Raw genomic sequence first — 15,596 nt, forward strand, 5'->3', positions numbered from 1 at the left:
TTAAGTGCAAACAGGAAATTCAGTAAATAGCTTTTGGTTGTGCTCCAAATACAGCTACTAATGCAGAAATCAAGTTTAACAAGCCAGGAAATGCTCAAACTAGGCTAAGAATGTCTAAGACATGCTGAATATCCAGTTCGTAACCCAGTGGACAATGTCGGAGTTAGTCTGTATTTTTTCAATAATTCCATTGGGGGAATAGTATTGAAAGCATTGGCAAGGTCAAGGTAAGCAGTCTGCATGTTACCACTGTTTACATCCCCCGTAACCTTTTCAAAGAAGCTTACTAAGGTCATGTGCAACAACTACAAAGGCTGCAGAAATACCTCACGAAAAGAATCACAGACCTAACGCAGATGCCCTACGCTGACCGCCTTAAAAAAACTCCAGCTATACTCAGTCGCATATCGTCTACTCAGAGATGATCTCTGCTTAACATACAAGGCCATGTCAAACCCAGAGCTGCTGGGCATGCTACACTTAAAGAAATCTCAATCCCTCAGAGCCACACACTCCAGGGATCTAAACCTTGTCATCACAATAAACAAAAAATGCTGGAAGGATAGGTTCCTGACCCAGAGACTTCCCAGACTTTGGAATAGACTGCCCATACATGTCAAGCAGAGTGCCACTTTGGCCCTCTTCAAAAGACAACCTTGATAATTGGATGGGAGAAAGGAAATTCACCCCGGGGATCACGTCAGTTGCCCTGCTAGACAGGGGTCCAGGGAAGTAAATAGTGTAGGAAGAAATAGCCAGGGAATTGTTATGGCTAGGCTTGTATAGGCCCTAGGGCCAATAGCCTAGTACCAACCTATGAACCTATGAGGCAGGACCTCTCCTTCACAAAACTAGCCCAAGTGGCTTCTATTTCAACTGTGCTGCCTTTATCTGCATAAATGAGTTCTGTTATAATATGTTTAGTAGTGTTGCAATATGAGGCTGGTGGGGGGGGCACATTATCTATTCTCCAGGCATAAGGTACAAACCATGTAGACACGGTCAGGTTGAGTGGTTTAAGCAAAGACTCATACAGTACATACTTGGTACTGATGAAAACACAACCTGCAATGCTATCTGGTTCAATGGAAGTATTACATTTATCATCAGAAGAGGAACTGAAAGTAAAACTAAAAGTAGTCAAAACTTTTTCAGACGATATAAGGATGTCATTTAGTCTAGATAAATGTGGAAAAGCAACTGTTAAAGCAGGAAAGCTGCAGCACCAATAAATCGCCACTTTGGAGCAAGAATGTGATATAAAATAACTTGAGCAAAAAGGAGTGCATAAATATTTGGGAACTGATGAAGTATCAGCAATAAAACATGAGCAAATGCAAATAAAACTTAGTAAGGAATACTTTAGAAGTCTTACATTAATCCTGAAAACAGGGTTGACATCTAGGAAAAAAATCCATTCTATAAACCAGTTTGCTCTTCCTGTTCTAACTTAGTTTTGAAGTGATTGACTGGCCCCAAGAGGTGACAGATTAGACAGGAAAACAAGGATGCTTCATGCTTATCAAATGATTTATAAAAATCAGTGCATTCAAAGATTATATATTCCCCGTTTCAAAGGAGGTATGGGACTACTTGAAATTCATTACATGTATAGATCTGCAGTTGTGGGACTGCATACATATGTGTTGACCATACCTCTCATAGGTAGGTACTGGGCTATCTGCCCTAAGGCATATATTAGCCCAGCCACATTGTGCGGTATTCACCACCCCTTTGGTTAGTTCCCTAGGCCCCTAATCTAGCAGCTAGTACCCTTGGCCCCTATCTAGTAGAGCTGTTGGTATGATCCCTGGTGTGAACCTTCTGTTACCCATCCACTTGTCAAGGTTCCTCTTGAAGAGTGATAGTGAGGGGCTCTGTCTTATGTAGATCGGGACCTTGTTCCATGGCAAGGGAAGTCTTTGCCAAAGGAATCTATCCCTGAAGCATATTCTATTCATTGTTGTGCTGAAGTTTATATCCTTAGAACGTGTAGCTCGAGTGGATTTGGTTTTGCTAAGATGGAGCATGTTCAACAGTTCTGGGTTGGACATGGCTCTGTATGTTAGACAGAGATTGTCTCTGAGAAGGCGGTATGCAACAGAGAAAAGCCTTAGTTTTTTCAATCATGCTGCATAGGACAACTGTTTGAGGCCAGTAATATTCTTAGTGAGGTACCTTCTGTGGTCTCTCCAGCTGCTGGAGATGCTTAGCCTGGTACATTCCAATTGGTGCATTGTACTCAATAATGGGTCTGATGAGGGAAGAGTAGAGGGGCACCACTACATCCTTAGATCTTGATGCGAACACTTTCGTGATCAGATGGGTCACTCACATAGAAGGATTTTCTAACCACCTTGGCAACATGGTTATCAAAGGAAAGCTGACTATCTACTTGGGTCCCCTAGATCCCTTATTACTACTTCAGATTTCAGGGGGTTACCCTCCTATGTGGTAGTTCGCGGGAACTCCGTTTTTTCCAAAGGGGATAACTATGCATTTTTTAGCATTTAGCTTGAGACCATGCACACATGAATCTCATTAAGGCCCTTTTGGAGGATATCCATGTCGGCCGGAGACTCTATTATAGCACCCAGTTTGCAGTCGTCCGCAAACTTCATCAGCCACAGCCCTTCAGTGCTTGCCTGTACTTTTGAGAAGTATATGCCAAACAGGAGGGGCCCCAGGACAGAGCCCTGAGGCACACCACTCATTACTGGTCTGGATTCAGACATAGATCCCGCTACTCTTACTTTGTGGGATCTGTCTGAAAGCCAGTTTGCAATCCATCTTGTGACGTAAGGGTTTATGCCAAGGTTGGTGAGTTTATCAATAATACCCGAATGGGGAACGGTGTCAAATGCTTTAGCAAGGCCAAGGTAAGCCATGTGTACCTCCTTTCCCTTATCTATAAGCCTGAGTAACTGTCTCAAAGAAGTCCACCAGGTCCAGGAGGCATGATCTGCCCTTGACGAAGCCGAACTGTGTGGGGTCAAGTGTTTGGAGATTCCCAATCTCTCCATTTATGAGTTCCATAATGATTCACTCCATTGCCTTACAGATCAGACTGGTCAGGCTTATTGGTTGGTAGTTCCCAGGGTCAGTTCTGGTCCCACCCTAGTGCAGCGGAACCACCGTTGCTGTGCGCCATTCTATGGGCACATATCCCGTCGAGAGGCTGAGACTGAACAGGGTATTCAGATACGGAGTTAATTCATTTTGGAGCTCGCGTATGATACAGTCCGGGACACCATCTGGTCCCATAGAGGCAGTGTTTTTTAGCTTTAGATAGAGCCTTATTAACCAACGTATCAGTAATAATTGGAGTTACACAATCCCCTGGAATAGTAATAGGTCCTGTAGGTGCTGGGGGGGGGGGGGGATTTGCACTGAACCTGTCAGCCAAGATGTTGGCAATGTCAGTGGGGTCATTATTTTTTGCTCCATTTTATACTAGCTCAGAACAGACCTGAGCGTTGCCATTTAGGTTTTTGACGTAACCATAGAAGGCCTTATGGTTATCCTTGGCATCTTTCTTTTCGAAACTGGCTTTAGTTGACTTTATGAGGGCCCTCAATTTCTTGCTAAAGCTGATCAGGGAAGATTTTTCTACTTGAGATTTGGCCTTTTTTTGTATAAGTCTCCTCCTTTTACTGTAGAGACTGCTTATGGCCGGGGTCCACCAGACTGTTTTCTTCTTGCTTGAGGAAGGAGTCATGGTTTTATTTGGGATAGCATGGTCCATGCAATCCTGAAGATGTATATAAAGTGCCTTGGTGTAGGATTCTGCATCCTGGATATCATTATCCTTCTGCAAGGGAATAGTGAAGCTTTCCACTTCTGATGCAAGTAGTTTGAAGTTTGCTTTGGAAAGGTTTTTTATGATGGTTTCTTTGGCTGGAGGAGGGGTGGGGATGTCTAGTTTTATCAGTTTGTGGTATGATCTGACCAGAGAGGGAGTGATAATGGGTGTGGTACAATGGGCGCCCATATTTGTGATGACTAAATCCAATATGTTGTCCCCTCTAGTGGGAGAACATACCAGTTGTTCAAGAGCATTTGAATTTATAAATTCTATGAACCGCTGGGCATAGGAGTTAGAACCTTGGTAGTTCACCCAGTCTATACCAGGGTAGTTGAAATCACCTAAAATTATGGTGTTGGGTAGGACCTTTATATTTTCCAATGCCTCAAGGAATGCTGAGTGAGCATCTTGGGACATGGTGGGCAATCTATAACAGGCTACGACTTGAAATGTGGTTTTGCCTGCTGATAGTTGCGCATGGATGATCTCTGGGGCATCATGCTGCACCACTAACCTGGAGATGTGGGTATCCTTGATGAATATGGATACACCTCCGCGCTTGGTACTGTGATATGGTAATTGAGGCTGGAAGGTATGATATGAATTGTAACCTGGTAGTGCTGGGGTGCTCTCTGGAGCCTTGAACCAGGTTTCCATCACTGCACAAACATCGATTTTCTCCATATGAGGAGTGCCTCGAGTGCATGCATTTTGAGGTTGAGACTTCTGGCGTTGAGTAGCATTACCCTTAGTTTGTGGTTACCTGTGCTGGTTATGGTGGTTGGTTTATCCTTTGAGCCTTGCCTAGAAAAGGCACTATGGGGATGGCAAGAGCCTTGGCCAGTATTCAAAAGCCTAGGGGTGACAGGTGCAAACCATCTCTGGCGAAACAGCGAGGCTCGTCTATCGTGTCATCCCAGGCAGACAGACACTGGATCCCCCTTAGAATGACACCAGAAGCTTAGCCAATTGTTGAAATTGATAATTTTGTCATTGTATTGTGGTATCATTCTAGGTGAAGGTAGTATGCTACTCAAGGTCAGGGTCATACCAGCCTGGGCTACATGATCAGAGAGCTCCTCGATGTCTCTTTTCATGTAGTCCAAGGAGATACAGCTTAGATCATTCACACCAACATGTACAATGACAGCATCATACTTGTACTTGTTCTGGAGTGACCTAAGTGCCTGTGTTATGTGGAGGATCCTAGCACCCAACAGGCAGCTGACAGTAACCTTCTCCTTGTTCAGCCTGGTGAGTGGAACATCTTTGTGCCTTACTATAGTCTCCTATTACCAGCGTGTTGGGTATGGTGTTTTGCCTTAGGGGCTGTCGTGAGGCACACTGCTGAGGTGAATTATGTGTTTTCTGGCTTGTGTTTGGAGGTGCAGGTTGCTTGCTTGTCTGCTTTGGAGAGCACTGTTTCTTTTTCAGATTGGTACATAGTGCCTCCGAATATGTTTTTGTGCATTTATGTGTATGTTTTGCCGGTGCTCGTTTTGTAGATCCATGTGTGACTGGTGGTGTGATGCTAGTGTGTCTCTTCACCACTTGACTGTCTGTTACAGTCATGGGTTGAGAGTGCTTAGCCTCCAGTCTGGCTGTGTATTTGCATCTCTCACAAGTGTTTGTGTCTAGAGGTAAGAGGAGACGGTTGTCTGTATGCATGAGGCAGTTGTGACATTGCCTCAGGATGCCCAATTCCACCAGATGAACTGGAGAGTACACCTGAAGCTGACCTCTGGACATGCTTGGAAAAGTAAATTTCACTTGTCTTGTAGACAATCGAGGTTCTTATGCTGTATTATAATAGTGCTGTCTAGGAGATTTGGAAAATAATAGTGTTGTCTAGGAGATTTGGACAAGTGCTGATTTGGGTTATGCAAGTGCTGCAATAAGAGCAGTTGATCTGAAGCACTTGAGCTGAGGCTTGCCTAGTTCTAAGGGAAAATGTGCAGAGCAGACTGTGGAGCCGGGAATAGTATACCCCAGCTAATCGGCGCTGCTCTGTGCGCAAGACCGCGCAAAAAGAGAGTTGCAGGGTTTTAAGAGAGAGATATCAAGGAGTTTGGAATTGACACAAAATGGCCAATAAAACTACAGTTTCTAGGCAGTAACCACTCCTACAGGGACAGGCAGGCTGCTCAGTGTTAACCACTGCTACTGGTAAACACAGAGACTTCCCTTTAGCCCAAGTAAGCACTGGCCTCCAAGAAACTTACAAACAGTTCAGAACAGCACCTATGTAACTGAACTTTTTTTTTAAATTATATAAAGTGGGAAAATAGCAAGATTTTTTTTTTGTTTAAGGATAGCACAGACACACAAGTAGCAAACTAGTCAGAACAGTGCAATAAATGACCCCAACACGTGTGTGCTAGGTCAGAGGCAGGTAAAATGCAATTTTAAGAAAAAAATATTTTAAATTAACTGCAACACAAAAAATGCAATAAACAGGCTCTAGGTATGTTCTAAATACTGTTTCTAACACAGATATCAACATTTGCAAGCAAGAAAATGCCGAAATGTAGGAGACAATGCAGTTTTTCTAAGAATTAAATCAGAAGAAAATACTTAAAATCTCAAAAGTGGCTCCTTTCTTCTCTCAGCGTTTTCTCCTCTTTGTAGGTGCTTCAGCAACAACTATCAATCTGGAAACTTCAAAAATCTGGACAAAGTCGCATGAAAAATAGGTACAAATCTATATGCTGATTAACATAAAATTTACATACATAATTATGCAACCCTGCCTACTCCGATGGAATTGTGGGATACCAACTTTCAAATACAAACTGAAGAATAGACAACCAAAATATGGCTCCAGGCACTGTAGTAAATGGTAGCCATTTTTTTTAATGTGTAGCAATGATGCCACTGGGAAGGGAGAAGATGATGAACCTTAGGATTTTGTTTTTGGTGACTTGCAGTATGTGGGTTTTGTGGTAAACATATGGCATTTAATGGTAGGTAATATTCTAATCTTAGCAAAATATTATTATAGCTTGCTAGGACCTCCAAAAGTCATTCTCCATGGCCTACTGATCAGTGGTGTAGCTAGAGTTTGTATTGCCCAGGTCTGTCTGAGTTTTCCACCCTCCCCCTCACAAAATCATGGTCAAATGGGCCTCCCCCATGGAAACCCCAAACCCCTCCCCCTGCAGCCATTCCAATGTCCCACTACTTTGCTATTTTGCTCCATTTACCATAAACACTGTAATGTGCATACTTCTTCGCTTCTACAAGGATTATTTGGATTTCATTTAAAACTTATATTTTACATTTTACAGCACAAACACTAATATACATCTGCTAGGCAAAGCAAGACTGCCTCACAATGAAAATAGATTTAGCATTAAAACTTCTCTGCCCTTGAAAGTATACTCACATTCATTGAAACAGCATTGAAACCCACATTCAAAGAAAATGCATCTGGCCAGTGGTGGATAAAGATTACCTTTGGTCTGTTTTCAAATCATAGGCCCCTTACACACAAAACATACATGTTTTCTTTGATACACCTTCCCGACTATTACATTATATTCCTTGTATAAAACAGCACACTTGTTAGAGCGCATTTTAACTTTATTATTTTGAACATTTTTCCAGTAAACAATGAAACAAAATACATGAACCAATAATGAAAAAAACTGCTCAGTTCAGAACATTTCCATCATAAAAGTCTAATCAAACTTCTACAGTCCACCAGTATCAGTAAATATGCACAATCTCTGCAGAAGTAAAAGTCATCTAAATAATTCCACATTAAAGAGAACTGTAACTAATGAAGAGGTTGCTGCTAGCAAATAACTTTATATTTCATTGTTTCATCTACAAATAAAGTGCCTGTTCCCCTTGAGGAATAAATTACCTGTTAGATAAGCTACTGATATTGCAATAGGGGATAGATGGCAAACTGATAACATGCTCATAGTTATTAGGTATCTCCACCAAAGAGGACATTCTCAGAACTGCAGCATCCACCCCCTTTAAAAGTACAACACAGTACAGTATCAGCAATCCATCCACATACTGTGGGAGTAGAACCCACAGCCTTGTGCATCAAAAGCAAGCATTCTACCTGTTATACTACTAATATAAACACACTTTGCATAAGCAACACTAAACTTATCTACCCCTGAGAAACTATGCATCACATGAAATGTGAAAAAGCCAAAATGTAATGGTGGGGGCGGGACAAAGGCCAAAAACCAGGGGCACATTTTAAACACTCCTTGTATAATCTTAGAAAAGTTGCTAGAATAAAATGTTTTGTGTTACCATTCATTTCCTGAAAGATAGCCATTTAAGTTTGTCTTCTTATAATTATTTAGTGAATTCAGTTCTCACTAATTTGGTAGAGTGCCACAAATGAAACAGACCAAAGTGTGGTGATGTGAGTAGGGAATTCAGGCTCTGGGGCATTTTATACACAGGCACCAGATTAAATACATAGAAAGTGATGGCTGAATTAAATAGCGAGCAGCAGAAATGGTTGAATTAAATAAATAGAAAGCGAGCATGATGCCCAGCAGAAATCGTTGAGCTAAACTAAATAGAAAGCCAGCATGATGCCCAGTAGAAATGGTTGAGCTAAATTAAATAAATAGAAAGTGGGAATGATGCCCAACAGAAATGGTTGAGCTAACACACACCAGTAATGTTTATTTGAACAACGCTTAAGCGGAAGGACTAAATGCACTAGTTTAGACTTAAATGTTAAAATATGCCCCTACCTGCAGATAAAAAAAACAGTACAGCCAGCAGATAAAATAAAACAACAACAGTTGAGTGGCATGATGCAGCAGAACAACAACAACTGGACTTAAGTTGCACACTTGGCACCAGCAGATTAAATAAACAGAAAACTAAGCTACCGGCACACAAACACACCAGAAATGTTCTAACAAATATCGAGCAGGAGACTAAATGTACAAGTTCAGTTCATTGAGCAGACTGCGGATGATAAACTAAAAGTTCACAGACTTATTAAAATATGACCCCTACCTACCTGCAAATAAAATAAATCAACAAACAAGGTAAACACCACACCAGCAGAAATGTTAAAATATGATTACTGTTGAATGCACCCCTACCAAAATACTCAGCCGGCAGATAAAATAAATCAACAAACAACGGTTGAGAGGCATGATGCATGCAGCAGAAGATAAACTAAATGCACAACAATTACATTAACTTGAACAACAATGGACTTAAGTTGCACACTTGGTGCCGGCCCAGCAGATTAAATAAATAGAAAGCTAATGGTTGCCAGGAGGTCAAATAAATAGAAAGCTAAACTAGTGGCACACATGCAGATAAACCGAATGCAGTCAATGCACAATTAATGCAAATAAGACAATGGTTGAGCTTGTGGTACACATGCAGAAAAACTGAATGCACACAGCACCTAATGGAAATATGCTGGCAGAATGCCAGCAATGTTAAAAAAAACCCTACCTAATGAATGATATGCCCAGCCAGCAGATAAAATAAACAATGGTTCAGCGGCATGATGCAGTAGAACTCAGAAGATAAACTAAATACACAACAACACGGACCTAACTTGCACAGTTCCAGCCCAACATTAGCTACGGGCCTGTAACAGTTTTCTTTACCTGGAGGTGGCTGAAACATGTGGGCGAACTTATGCACAACTGCCGCCATTGCTATTCCCTATTTCCCTCCATCTCCAACAGACAGTAGCTGATGTCATCGCGTATGCCCCTGTAGGCTGGTGATGGTGACATCAGCCATAAATTTAAAGTGGTACGTTTGGTAATAAAAAAAAAAAAAAAAAAAAAAAAAAAAGAGACAGGAAAATCAGAAATTAAGGGGGCACCCCAATATTTTGCCTTCAAAACTGGTAAATACCGAGGAATTTGGTATGGTTGAAAGGGGTCTATATCAGAAGAGCGAAGAGGCATTTAATCAAATGCCTCTTTGTCGAGACACAAAAACAGCAAATGCACTAAAGCACAAACGGAAAGGGAACTTTCACAGGGAAAGAAATCGCTGTTCTGAGCATTCGCACTTTAGTGCGTTCGCTGTTTATGTGTCGGCAAAGAGGCGTTCGATTAAACACCTCTTCGTTATTCTGATACAGACCCTGTTGAGAGGTATGATGCTGACCTCACAAGACCCAAACATAGTGAAAGTTTTGAAACGTGAGGAGAATACATCTAAGATGACTTCCCTTCTAAGTCTAGCAGAAGCATATCTGCGTCAAGTGGGAATGGAAATCAAACCAGAACTAGATAAAAATCAGGCAGCAACTAAATGTGCCAAAAAAACAAAAGAAAGAATATAAGGTGACGGATCAGATGAGAAGGCAAGAAATGTGGAAAATGCATAAATATAGTTGCAAGTATAGAAAACTCGTGGAAGAACCTCATGTTGATCAGAATCGAGCACGGGAATGGTTAAGGAGAGGCAAATTCAAACCAAAGATGAAAGGTTAATTTTGGTGGCCCAAGATAGTGGGCTATGTACATATTGGTTTACAAAGTCCATTGAACATGTCGGAGAAATAGACAAATGTAGGTTTTTCAATACATTACTGGAAACAGTCGCACACCTCACTGCTGGTTGTGACATACTAATATGGCAGAAGAACTGGAAGGCATATACTGAAAGGCATAATAATGTGGCAACACTGTTGCACTGGAGATTGTGTAAACGTTATGGTACTGAAGTGGCTGAGAAACATTGGAAACATGAGCCACAATAGAAAATTAAGTCTATATCACATGGGATCACACATTACCAACAGTTCAAAAGATAAATGCGAGAAAACCACATATAGTGGTACATGAAAAGATGACAAAAGTAGCACTGATCATTGAAATTGTCAGTGTGACTACAGTGTCTTGTATACAGACAAATTCATAAAATATCAGGATATGCAGGCAGAAATGACAGCAAAGTGGAAGAAAGATATCTAGATAGTTCCAATAGTAGTAGGAGCAATGGGTCTTATAAAAAAAGAATCTAAAATCGTAATCATATTTAGATATGTTACCAATACAAGGAACCCCATATGAATTGCAGGAGGAGTCATTACTGGCCACACTGTGTGTGCTGCGAAGAACACTTCTGGCTGCCATCAAAGATTGAAACAATACTAATTTCATGAACTTTAATCATACTTTGACTTAGGAATGGGGTGCATTCCCATCATGGTATTAGAAACCCAAAAGATTTGGAGAAATTAAAAAGTTTACCATCCTACATACAGAACATATTCAATGAAACATATAGATTCATCACCCTGTTTCAAAGGCAAGAACACCACTGTGTAATTATCAGTGAAGACAAATGGATATGTGTCAAACACAGAGCTGAGCTCTTACTTGGATCTCAATTATTACACGTGGGAAACTTCTGCCCACTAGCTGTCAAACTTGCTGAGAAAATAAACTCTTATAACCTTAGAGGTCAAACACATTTGGATCCAATTCTACAAACCCCCAAAATGCACAATGTACAATGCACTAACCACAGTGTCTTAATTCTTGGACCTGAATTTAGGAAACTTTTATCCCTTATCTCAAACATTTATCCTCTTAAATCAGTTTCTCTCGCACCTAAAAGCACATCTCTTTAAACAGACTCAATGCAGATGCTGCCCCACTGGACAGGTTACCTAACCTACCAGGAGACTTGCACTTGTTATTTATGACTATGACAATGGCTACTAAACGAATCGCTTCAGTGTTCTTAAGATTTAGTCCTCCTTATGTCCCCTCCCTCCTTTTTTCTCTTCTTTATTTCTGCTTCAACTGGTCTACAAATTGCTTAGATATTGTCTGTTTAGATCACTGTTTATATGAGCACTACAGTATTGTGCAATAGGTTTATAATGACGATACGTGTTCGCTGTTTCTCAATACTTTACCTTAGTATGCTCTACTGTGCAATGTAATGGTTTGTTAATTTAATCCAAAGGACGTATTATAAATCTCTCAGAAAACTCATGTTGGGGATGCTTTGTAGGACCTCTGGCACCCTGGACAATGTGTATATAATGTTTATACCTTTTCAATGTTTTCCATTTTCTTAGACTTTCACCATTATATTCTCCCAGTCTGAATCTGTAAATGGTCCATTGTGTTCAATGTTCTACTCCATTTAACAATTTTAAATAACCATTAAACTGCCTTAAAACATAGGCAAGCTAAGGATTGCTCATCTATCGATGTATGGCTTTATTAAAGGCAGGCAATCGTAAGAAGCAGGCATCACAAGAAACAATGAGTTGAGGCACCATGGCTGCTTCATTGGAGCTTTCCACCTCACAAATGAAACTCTGAAGACTCCTGCCACAAAAATGTAACACATTCTCCAGGGATTAATAATCCTGCCCAGCCAGTTCACAGCAGACATAATCCTACCAGAGATTAAATTAGAGATGGTACTACAGCAATATGTTGTTACAAACTGAGCAAATCAATGTACTACTGCAACCACTAGGGACATATGGTGTTAAAACATTAATGAAATCAGAAATAAATCAGTCTTGTTTACAGACTGTGCCATCAATGTTTGTCAAGTTACATCCCTTTTTAAGTGCAACCTGGATAACTGGATGGGAAACAGAAAATACACTCCTGGGATTCCACCTGTGCCCCTGCTGGACAGGGGTTCTGTGTGCTGACTTGTCTAAACATGGGCTAAACTCTTGGCTAGGCTTATAAGGGCCTCAGGGCCAATAACCTAGTAACCTCCTATGATCCTATTAAAAAGGTGCCTACACTGAGGAAATGGTCCCACATTGAGGACCCTTCAAGTTCTAAGTCAGCCATAGCTAGGACACGTTTCCTATACACTATTGTGATTTAAGCAAAGGATTCATACTGGGGAATGAGTAACATTTTTGTTTTATTACACCTAGGAAAGTAGGTCCACAAATGTTAACAGATTCATATTCCACAAAAATTCAGCTGTACTAAGTGTCAGCAAGGTATTGTTTGTGTATGCTGGGTAGAAATTACATCATCCATAAATAATTTGATAACAGTTTGTTCATCTATCACAAACTGAAAAATACAAGGAAAAAGCAGCTGATTTAACAGGTTTGGGGATTTTTATTTATTTATTTTTTATACTTTTATTGTTTATATTTAAAAAAATATATTCAGGCTGGAGATGTTATACTTTAAACATGAGGAACAGTATGCCAGTTCACTTCGGTGAGGAAGGCATGACTTTTGGACATCAGCAACATCTAAGAACTTTTAAAGGTTAAATGATGCACTTATCTCTTGGGTTCTCATGTTAAGTACTTAAAAGATTTTACTTAATGATATGCTATTTCAGTGTCAGTTTTGCCTCAACATAGGAGTATACATTTCTTAGTTATGAGTTATACATGTTCTCTCTCTTTCAGGAAAAAAATCTAGCCTGACACTGCCTGCACAGTACGTTACAAAAAGCGTAGTATTGCAAAATTATAATAAAACATGTAGCACTGAGCTGGGCATATCCATGCCCCTTTGTTTTCTTTTGACAGTGTTTTTCAATGTAATGCAAAACTTTACAGATCAAAGCAAACAAAACATTTACAAAACTGATTTACCTTTTCTATACACGGCTTAGTTTTATTTAACATAATACAAGCACTCTAAAGTAAAATCCAGTCCTGGCTTTCCCTATCACTTTAAATCATATTATTCACCCACCACAGGCAGCAATGTTAACTGTGACATGAACTAATTAAATCTGCTTAGTTTAAGACAAACTTCTTAGTGCATATCTGCAAGGCAGAGGCGAATTAGCTCTGTCCATCTAAACAGTCTGCAGGGACCTAGGCATTTAGCTCTTAAATTATAAAAAGAAGCTTCTGCCTGTTGTGGTTTAAAAAAGAAAAAAAGCAGCAGACGTTTTCTGAGTTTACAGTTCTGAGTCAGTTTTTTTTTTTTTTTTGGTTAGGTAATGAGGCTATAACATTACAATTAGTAATAACTACACAAGACACATTATCCGAGATAGGCAGAATAATCATTAAAGATTTCTCTGACCTTTACCCTGCTTCGAGTGCCCTGCAGTAGGGTCATGAATATTTAGCAGCTCTCAACCATGTCAAGAAAATAACCTTTTTTTTCCCTCCCAAGCTGTCTTATGGAATGCAAAATTACTTTGTTCAAATGACACAAGGTAATTGACAGAGAAAATAGATGGTGAAAGATAATATTTCACACACAGCCACCACATGGTTACTGCCTTAGTAATATCAATGCAGGCTTGCAAGCCTGAGCCTTTTTTTTTTTTTTTTTTTTTTTAAAGAGCAGAGAGACCATTCTCAGACTTCTCAGAATCAAGGAAGTCAAGACAAAAGCTTGGCCTATAACAGAGAGGGATAATCATAATGATTCGCAACCTTAAAAGGTCATTATAACCAACATATTACTACAGTATTTAACATGATAATGGCACAATGTAGATTTGTTTTTTGTAACATTGCCAGTTTTGATATAAACTGGCAGTGACTGACCCCCTGCCATCCACTGCCAAATATCAGAACACAAATCCTCCGTAGGCTGTATCTAACAATGGTGATTTCAAGGAGAATGAACTTTTCTTTACAACAAGGAAAGCAGTTAATTTAGAGGTTCTCATGCTCTTATGTGACATTACTTTTCCCTTGCACTGGCCTATGCAGACAGTGAGAGTGGGCTGGAAACACAATGTTGTTTCTTTATAGCTAATCCACTGTCAACACAGCAAACCACAAAAGGCATCATTCACAGATTTGGGTCACCTCTACTGTGAACAGTCCCTGACTGGATGTAGAATTTTTCATCTCATCCAGAGTCATGAGCAATAGATCAGAACACATATGAAGATAGGCAACTAGGCCAATTTTCCACTATGCTTTATTTATAATGTACAATAATAAAGAAGGATAGTGCAAATATTAAATGAACATCAATTCACCCTATTTGGAACTTATTAAAACAGTCAATTTAAATGCTTGGATATGTAGTTAAACCCTCAAGACACCTTTTAAGCACATCTATCTTTCATACAAACACAAAGCAGCAAAGTATAATGTACCTGTGTCCATAGGCGAGGCTACCTACACACTGAGAATCACTGAAGCATCTACTTCTATAGGTTTCTTTAGATAAAGTATACATTTCCTATTTGTGGAGAGAAGGCACTCATCCTTTAACCACCACCCCATAAACTAGGCAGAAGTTAAGGGAGATGCCAGCCCCTTGTAATGTTACAGAAAATACAGCTTGCAGATGCTGTTAATTGAGCATATGCTATTATATATACATATTATGTATGTACAATGCACAATATGCAAGGTCCAGCATTCTTGAGATTCACCATATTTTTAGTTATACCTGTTAGGTAGTATTAATATTTGTTAGCTTTAACTTTGATATTTGTCTGCCAGTTTAATACACTGGGTTAAGGCATAACCCATGAGTTTGATTACCTCAAGCATCATTTACCTGCTGAAAGACTGAGCAAATTACACAATCAGACACTGTTACGGGGTCCTCACTGAAAGTAGTCACATATGCATAAGTTAGTTAAGTGAGATAAAAAAGAAAACTTATATACAAATTAATTTTCTAGCCTTGCCTGAAAATGGACTATAAGAGCCAATGTACTTGCCTATTATCAAATGCATAAAGTAAATGAGAGGAAAAAACACACTGATAAGGCCACACAGGTTTGGAAAGGTAAGAAGCATTTGTCAGCACTAAAGACAGCCTGTATCTGAAACACAAACACAGAGAACTGCTAATGTAAAATGTCGCACTGGGCTGAAGAAAAC

Source organism: Protopterus annectens, chromosome 2.part2 (genome assembly GCF_019279795.1).
Source record: "Protopterus annectens isolate FY-2018-M chromosome 2.part2, PAN1.0, whole genome shotgun sequence".
NCBI classification, from domain to species: domain Eukaryota; kingdom Metazoa; phylum Chordata; order Ceratodontiformes; family Protopteridae; genus Protopterus; species Protopterus annectens.